Here is a 9,822-nt window from a genome sequence, read left to right on the forward strand (position 1 = left end):
TGTACAGAGATGAGGCACAAGTGTTTAAGCAAGGTGGGACAGGAGATGGGACACACAGGGGAGAGAGAGAGGGCATAGGGAGAGAGGGAGGACAAAGGGAGAGAGGGAGGACACAGGGAGAGGGAGGACACAGGAGAGAGGGCACAGGTAGAGGAGGATACTCAGGAAGAGGGAGGATAAAGGGAGAGAGAGAATAAAAGGAGAAAAAAGAACACTGGTAAAGGGAGGATACTGAAGAGAGAGAGAGAGAGAGAGAGAGGAGAGAGAGGAGAGAGAGAGAGAGAGAGGAGAGAGAGAGAGAGAGAGAGGAGAGAGAGAGAGGCAAGGCCAGGACGTTACTAGTGACGAGTGGGCTCTATTCATAACAACAAACAAACAAAACAAACACCAAAACAAACACCAAAACACCAAAAACAAACAAACAAAAACATTATAGTCGTGAGAGAACTGAAAAAAAAAACAATAACAATAATATTAATAATCTAAACTCCTTATCATGTACCTCTTGAGCTCTTACAGGTGATTTCCCCAGAGCAGCAGCAACAGTTTACGAAGGTCAAATATCGTCTGAGATGTTCCATAATTTCTTCCCCAATGAGATTTTGTTGCCGAAGATGACGAGCGGGAGCGTTGTGAAGTTTGTGATGAGTGAGTGTTGGTGATGAGTGTTGGTGATGAGTGAGTGTTGGTGATGAGTGAGTGTTGGTGATGAGTGAGTGTTGGTGATGAGTGTTGGTGATGAGTGAGTGTTGGTGATGAGTGAGTGTTGGTGATGAGTGTTGGTGATGAGTGAGTGTTGGTGATGAGTGAGTGTTGGTGATGAGGAGTGCTGTGATGAGTGAGTGTTTGGTGATGAGGAGGTTGGTGATGAGTGAGTGTAGGTGGAGGAGGGCAGGATGAGGAGTGGTTGGTGATGAGTGAGTGTTTGTGGTGAGGAGTGTTGGTGATGAGGAGGTTGGTGATGGAGGAGTGTTTAGGTGAGTGAGTGTTGGTGAGGAGGAGTGTTGGTGATGAGGAGTGTTGGTGATGAATGAGTGTTGGTGATGAGTGCGAGGCAGGATGAGTGAGTGTTGGTGGATGAGTGAGTGTTGGTGATGAGGAGGTTGGTGATGAGGAGTGTTGGTGATGAGAGTGTTGGTGATGAGTGAGGCAGGATGAGTGAGTGTTGGTGGATAGAGTGAGTGTTGGTGATGAGGAGGTTGGTGATGAGTGAGTGTTTAGGTGAGGAGTGTTGATGATGAGTGAGTGTTGGTGATGAGTGAGTGTTGGTGATGAGTGAGTGTTTGTGGTGAGTGAGTGCTGGTGATGAGTGAGTGTTTGTGGTGAGTGAGTGAGTAGAGATGTGCAGTTTCTGATGAGTGAGTAAAAATATATATGATGAGTAACATATAGCGTGTGAGTAATGAGTAAGATTTCACCATCTGTCAACTCACAATTCACTTAACATCAGCCGCAAGATGCTGGAAGGAAGAAGAAGAAAGAGGAGGAGAAGGAGAAGAAAAAGAGGGAGAAGAGGAGGAATATAAGGAGACGAAGAAGAAGAAGAAGAAGAAGAATCCCAGTAAACACAGACCAGCCTTACTTAAAATATAATAAAAATAAAAATAATCATAAGGTTTAAACAAATACACTAACTTTACATATATACATATCACTAATAAAGGAAAATAAATTCCATATAATGTCTTTCATCTCACGTGCAAATAGATCAAGATAAAACAATTAGATGGAAGATTCCCACACCGTAAAAAACTTTGGCAATGTACTAGAGTTCAATCTCAAACTCTTAAACTCTTTCAAAAGCCTCAGTTTATTACAAAAAAAAACCCCACAAACATTACATTTACATTACAAAATATTCCTAAATGTACTGCCAAAACAACATTTCACAACAGCCACATCTACAAAAAAGATTACAACTAATTTGCATATCAAAGGTTGAGTGCAAAAAAGCCGATGCTGTGTCCTAGATGCGTCAAATTACATAGCAAACACGTATTGTACACAAGTCGTTAGTGGTGCGAAAAACATAAATATTGGAGGTAATGTTAATAGCGTGTGTGTAAAATATATACTGTCAACAATTCAGCAGTGATATTCAACAACATTCATATTACACGTATTTTTTTGTTTATCTACTGTAATTAACATCAACATGCAACATACACATTAATATACATCATACTTATTTTACGACTTTTTGTGTTCATATACAGTGAATACATTAACCTAACCTAACCCTCACACTCCACCCCTGCCTACTTCCCCAACACTCCCCCACCCCTACACACCCCTACAACACTCCTCCACCCCTACAACACTCCTCCACCCCTACACACCCCTACAACACCCCCACCCCTACAACACACCCCACCCCCTACAACACACCCCTGCCTTTACAACACACCCCCACCCCTACAACACCCCCCCAACCCTACAACACCCCCCACCCCCTACAACACTACTCACCCCTACAACACACCCCCACCCCCCTACAACACACCCCCCCCACCCCTACAACACACCCCCCACCCCTACAACACCCCCACCCCTACAACACACCCCCCACCCCCTACAACACACCCCCACCCCTACAACACACCCCCCCCATCCCTACAACACACCCCCTCAATTTTCACAACACACCCCCCACCCCTACAACACACCCCACCCCTACAACACCCCCCACCCCTACAACACACCCCCACCCCTACAACACCCCCCACCCCTTACATACATCACTAAGAATAAAACTCTATTCAGCCATCAACTTTAAATTAGGTTCCTCAGGTAATAAATCCTTTTCATCTCCTCATCATAAGAAAAAAATAATAATTCGCTTGGTAATCAACTTCACCTTATTAAGTTCATTATTGCCTGGGAGCTTCGATAACGGGCCAGTGATGCTTACTTAATGAAGATCTTACCTGATACACACTTAACCGGATATTCAGAAAAGAGTTCGATAATTTCATCTTTTTGGGGGTGGTGGATGGGTGGAGTGGGGTGGGGTGGGGGTGGGGGGACGGGTGTGGGAGGGTGGGGGAAAAGGGTGAAGGTGGTGGGTGGGGGTAGAAGGGGTTGGAAATAGCGGCCTCTGGAGTCTTACCTGGATTTAATGTAAGACGATTAATTATATTTAAGCCAAGTGATCAATTGGTTTTTTTAAGCGAAAATAAAATCGTTCTTACTTAGGATTACACCTTGATGGTTGGTAATGTAAATCCGATTTATTACCTAAATTATTCTTCAAAGTCAGAATAAAATCGTTATTAGTAATACCTTCGTCAACACACCACACACACTATACTGTTGGTGACTCTACCTGGCCAAACAGATACACCCACGTTACCTACACACACACACACACACACACACACACACACACACACACACACACACACACACACACACACACACACACACACAACAGAACCCCCCAAAAAAAAAACTACTGTACATGTTAAGAGCAAGAACGGCCTGAGGGTAGCTGTAATCACGACGAGACTACCGCAAATATTGACCAAGTTGTGATTGAAATGACAGTAGATACGGAACCTGTGTTTAGGGGGGTCTGAGTAAATATCAAGGGAAATACGGCATGATAGCCCCGGCGGCCATCACGATAGAGTAGTGTTATCAGAGTCAAGGGTTAAATAAGTTTTATATATCGGATTTACTTACAATTATTTATACTTCCTAAAATCACTTAAAAGCCTCCCAGGTAGAGAAGTTAGGTTTCGTATGCTACACTTAATTACTTATACTTACTAAAATCACTTTAAAACTCACAATCGACTCCTTTTACAGACGCATTATATTGATGCTTTGTAACACTATCTTGACAGTATATTCGCAACACTTATAGACGTTACGTAACACTATAAACACTACACAACACTTTACACCGCACAACACTTTATTAACACCACACAACACTTTACACCATACAACACTTTATTAACACCTCACAACACTTTACACCACACAACACTTTATTAACACCACACAACACTTTATAAACACCACACAACACTCCCATCGAAACGACACTTTTTGAAACACAGTTGTTGCGTTATTTAGCGAGTTGGTTATTTACTCTGGGTCGTATCAGGGGACTGCATTCCTCTCTTTTTCCCTCCCTCCCTCTCTCTCTGTGCTGACTATTGGAATACGTTTTGCATAAATTTAAAGTTTTACCAAGGTAGTGTTAGACCATGGTGTGTAACTTACCTCTCTCACTCACCCCCTCCCTTCATCTCTCATTCCCTCTTTCCCAACTTCTCTTCCTCTATTCCTCATATCCTCCCTCCCTACTTGCCTCTATTCCTACTTTTTCCCTCCCTCCCTACCTACCTCTCACTTCTTCCTCCCTATCTCTCTTCCTTCTTCTTTCCCATACTTCCTCACATTCTCCTTCCCTCTATAACTTTCTCCTTATTTCCCTTCCTATATGTCTCCCTCCTCCTCTTTCCCCACCTTCCCTCCTTCCTCCCTACCCTTCCTCACTGTGTTACTCACCTGAGCACCACCCACCTTATTGTTCCGCCGCATGACTCCACATTCAAGAATTAACCTAACTTTAGTCTCGACCAACAAGATATTGAACCAGGCTGATGAAACACGGGGGACCTTAGCTTAAATTCGGGCAGAATCACACACGGTATATTGTTTAGGTTACATCTGTTTAATTTATCCGCGCTTGTTTGGTAATGTATTCGGTAACTTTACACACGACTGAGTAATGTTGTGGCCGGACAAGTTGGCCACACACACACACACACACACACACACACACACACACACACACACACACACACACACACACACCATGGCTTACAGATTTCCTCAGTAACCGACGCCAAGCTGTACCTTTCAATCACTCACCTGTGGCGTCCCCCAAGGCACCAAGATGGGACCACTATGCTTCCTTATGCTTATCAATGATGCCCTAAGAGAAACCCCTGCTCGCTGGAAATATGTCGACGACTCCACCCTTGGGATCAGTGTCAACAATTCTGCTCCCGAGTATACCGCCCTTCAGGATTTATTGAACAGTCTCCAAAACTGGGCCACTAACAACCACGTCACCATTAACCATACCAAGACCATGGTTATGCATATCAACCTCTCCTCCGACGTTGTCCCACCCCCTTCCATTACTTTAGGTCCCAAGACACTCCAGGTTGTAGATTCCACTAAGCTCCTCGGCGTCACCGTAGACAACAAACTAAATTGGAAACCACACGTCAGTGAAGTTATCAAATCCTCCAGTTTCCGTCTCCACCTCCTCCGCCGACTCAAGTCCCTCGGAGTTCCTGCTCCCGAGCTCCTCAGTGTTAACTCAACATTCATACTTCCCAAGCTCACCTATGCCTCCCCTATCTGGTCTTCCTCCCTAAATGCCACACAACGTAAACACCTAGAAAAAGTGCAAAAGAGGGCATGCAAGATTATTCTCTCCCCTTCCTAATCCACATATCAAGAAGCGCTCAACACATTGACCCTCTCGGTTCTCATTGACCATCACAACGACCTCATCTGCAAGTTTGGTGAGAAGCTTCTGCACCATCCTCGACATCGGCTCCTACTACCACCCGAGATCCCTCGTCCGAGAATTGCTGTTCGACACCACAACCGCATCCAGCCCATACGAGCACGAACTGATCGCTATAAGAACAGCCCAGTCCCAACCATTGTAAAAATTATCAATAACTTGTAATCAACCAGTGTATTCACTCCCAGTCAATCTTACTTTTTGCACTGCCACTATGTTGAAATGCCCTGTAGCTTGAGCTTCTCCCCACCGAATTTTTATGTCATATTTGTATCACTTATGTTACTTGTATATTATGTGTAAATCAAGAGACCCATTCCCCAATTATGTAACTGTATATTGTAAGCCTTCCGGCTGCCATGATCTTTCAATAAACCGTTAATTATTATTATTATTATCATTATTTACACGCACACACACGCGCGCGCTAACTAATGCTGTATGATTGTATTTATTAGCAAGTGGTGTGGCGCTCTATACTGTCTGTCTGTCTGTCGCAACATCAAGAAGAATTATATATAAATTAAAGTAGACCTCTCATTTACCGCTCTGGCCACCTGCTCTTTAAATGCTTAGCTTAATTAATGTCACCTGTCATACCTAGTTTATTAGTCTCTTTCTATCTATCTAACTATCTATATCAGTCTGTTTGTCTGTCTGTCTGTCTGTCTTACCAAGCACCTACTACAGACAATTAGAAACTATCACACACCTACCACAGACTATCACAGACTAATCCAGACTACCACAGACTAGCACTAGCACAGACTATCACCCACCTGCCAAAAGCATTCACGTGAAAATTTTGTGAGTTTCATTGTGTCCATACAAGGCAGCTCCCGTTTACACCCAACACTTATCGCTCATGTTTTTGTGTCTATCCAACCTATATTTGAAGCTTCCCAGCGTGTTCGAGTTAATGATGATGTCTGGTAACTTGTTCCACTCATTCACTACTCTATTCCTAAATCAATGTCTGTGAAGAGGAAGAGAAAAGTTTTGAATGAAGAGACCAAGAAAAAAACTAGAATAATAAATAAAAAATATGACGTATTCTACAGTATGATATAAAGAAAAAAAGATTCTTGGTGAAATTTAACGAAGTATCGGGTGAATCCAAATGCACAGAAAATGAACGTTGAATAGAAAACGGAAGTGTACTAGCTCCGTGAGATAAAACTGAAGACCCTGATGAAAGAAAGAAAGAAAGAAAGAAAGAAAGAAATGATAATGATTTAACCGATAAAAAATAGTAAATAAAAAAGAGGAAGAATGAAAAAACAATAATAACGTCAATAAACCCAAGTCATATGAACGGTGCCTTTTGCTTTTTAGCGATAACTAATATAATTTTCCATCCATCAACATTATACGTAATAGACCGAACGTAATCATCTATAATCTCAAGCAATTTTAATGACATATTGAACATTATTCTTGTACGCTAACATAGATACGGTCATTATAACAAGTTACGAAGGAAAATTTTAACAAAAGAATCTTTCAGAATACCAAACCTGAAATATTATGTCAATCTGTATCCAAGAAATCGTTCTGTTATGTAATCCCGCTTGTGCTACAGTTACAGCCATACAGGTACAGTTAAGGACGAAATTACCTGAACACTTACTTACTTACTAACTTCTTATACACTTACTTGCTTACTTTACATACTTATATGCTCACTTACTTACTTACTTACTTACTTACTTACTTACAACTTTTAATACTTCTCTCAGTAGTCTGTATGAGTGTTGGTGTTACTTGTGTCAGTACTTGTACCTGTAATATGTCATTGTAACCTGTACTTGTAACCTGTACCTGTAACCGAAAGCGATGGCCTGTACTTGTAACCAATGACCTGTATTTGTAACCTATAACTTATGACCTGTACCTATAACTGAAAGCTGTAATATGCCATGTACGTATAACTGTAGCCTATGCCCTGTACCTGTACCTATAACCTTTACCTATAACTGTAACCAATAATCTATACCCTGTACCTGTAACCTGTAAGTGTAACCTATGACCTGAACCTGTAACCTGTAACCTGGGCCCGGGAGGTGAGGTGTTGTGTCTGGGCGGAAGAAATGAAAATCAATAATGTTTGTTTTATTTATTATTCAGAAGTTCAACAGCGGGTCGACCATCGTGTTACGGGGAGAGAGAGAAAGAGAGAGAGAGAGAGAGAGAGAGAGAGAGAGAGAGAGAGAGAGAGAGAGAGAGAGAGAGAGAGAGAGAGAGAGAGAGAGAGAGAGTAATTGAGACGAAATTCCCATATAAGTTAAACACAAGATGGGCTTTAAAAGTCAGGTATAGTTGCCATTACCATCAACAACTGACTGGATAATGCCAAGAATATTTTGTGTCAATAAACGAATCTTATCGTTCACGAAGTTAAACATTTCGTTCAAAAATATTGTTTTTATTTATTTTATTTGACCGAAGTATTTTGAAAAGATTTCTTCATTTAAAAACATAAAAACCAGAAAGGTGTTTATTCGTTATTTAATGTTATGTGCTCAACTACGTCTTCGTGCTATAGTGCTTGTCATAGTACTCAAGGGGTTAAGACATTGTACTCAAGGGGTTAAGACATCGTACTCAAGGGGTTAAGACATCGTACTCAAGGGGTAAAATAATCGTGCTAAAGGGATTCAATTACTGATGTCATCGTACTCAAGGAATAAGGCATCGTACTCAAGGGGTTAAATCATCACCCAAGGCAAAATAATCGTGTTAGCGATCCAGTACTGATGTCATCGCACTCAAGGGATAAGGCATCATAATTAAGGGGTTAAATCACCATACTCAAGGGGGGTTAAGATACCATATACACGGGATAAGACATCGTACTCAAGGGGTTAAATCATTGTACTCGAGACCTTATGTCATCGTACTCAAGGGATAAGACATCGTACTCAAGGGTGTTAAATCATCGTCATCAATACTAATTACTATATATGACACTATAACACGGAATTAAAACCATTTCAACTTCGCGAGATTTACACGACCTATTCCAGAAGCGTTAACTAACCGAACCTAACCTAGCCCAACCTAACCTAACCTATTACCCACAAAGGCGTTAACTAATCAAGAAGTTCAAGGGAAAGAAATACATTACGCTGGCATAAATTCAGCGGTGGAGGCATAAATTTAGGGAAGGAGGCATAAGTTCAGCTGAGAAGAAACGACGGGGTACTGACTAGAGAAACCCGGTGGCGGCGCTGAGTTAGAGAAGATAACAAATATTTACCCACGACACTGACAATCACCTTCCACCTTAATCAACGTCTCCTCAGCCTACGAACTTTATAAGGCGTCATTATGACTATACACGGGGTGAGAAACCACACCCTTCCCCCACCTAAACACACACACACACACACACACACACACACACACACACACACACACACACACACACACACACACACACACACACACACACATGCACACACACACACGCACGCACACACACACACACACACACACACACACACACACATCAGAGCAGAAAATCAATCGCTGCTGCGAGGTAAGGTGCTCCTGTAAGGTGAAGGAGGAATATCAAGAATTTCCTGTCTCTTCTTTAACAAAAAGATGTCACTGCATTGGCATCTTGAATATTTCATCGTACTCCAAGAGCTTAAAGTGTCGTACTAAGGGGATTAAATCATCGTACTCTTTTAGGGGGCTAAGTCATCGTACTAAAAGGTTAAATCATCGTACTCAGGGATAAAATCATCGCAATCAAGGGCCAAGTCATCAAAATAAAAGGTTAAATCGTCGTACTCAGGGGATTAAATCATCGTAATCAAGGGGCTAAGTCATCGTACTAAAAGGTTAAATCATCGTACTCAGAGTTAAATCATCGTAATCAAGGGGCTAAGTCATCGTACTAAAAGATTAAATCTATTCGTACTCCAGGATTAAATCATCGTACTTAAGGGGCTAAGTCATCGTACTAAAAGATTAAATCGTCGTACTCAGGGGATTAAATCATCGTAATCAAGGGGCTAAGTCATCGTACTAAAAGGTTAAATCATCGTACTCAAGGGGTTAAGTCGATAGAAACATTACTACACCAAGTCGCTGGCAAATGACCATTGGAAACAGCCTTAATCACCATTACTATAACATACCTCTGCAATACTATACTGCACCAGTCATTAACAAAACGTCATTCCACTGGAACCTTAATTGCATCTGTAATTATAAAGGGTCGTTGCAGTGGAACCTTAAATGCATCTGTTAATACA

The sequence above is a fragment of the Homarus americanus genome, unplaced genomic scaffold (assembly GCF_018991925.1).
Source record: "Homarus americanus isolate GMGI-L3 unplaced genomic scaffold, GMGI_Hamer_2.0 scaffold24260, whole genome shotgun sequence".
Taxonomy (NCBI): Eukaryota; Metazoa; Arthropoda; class Malacostraca; order Decapoda; family Nephropidae; genus Homarus; species Homarus americanus.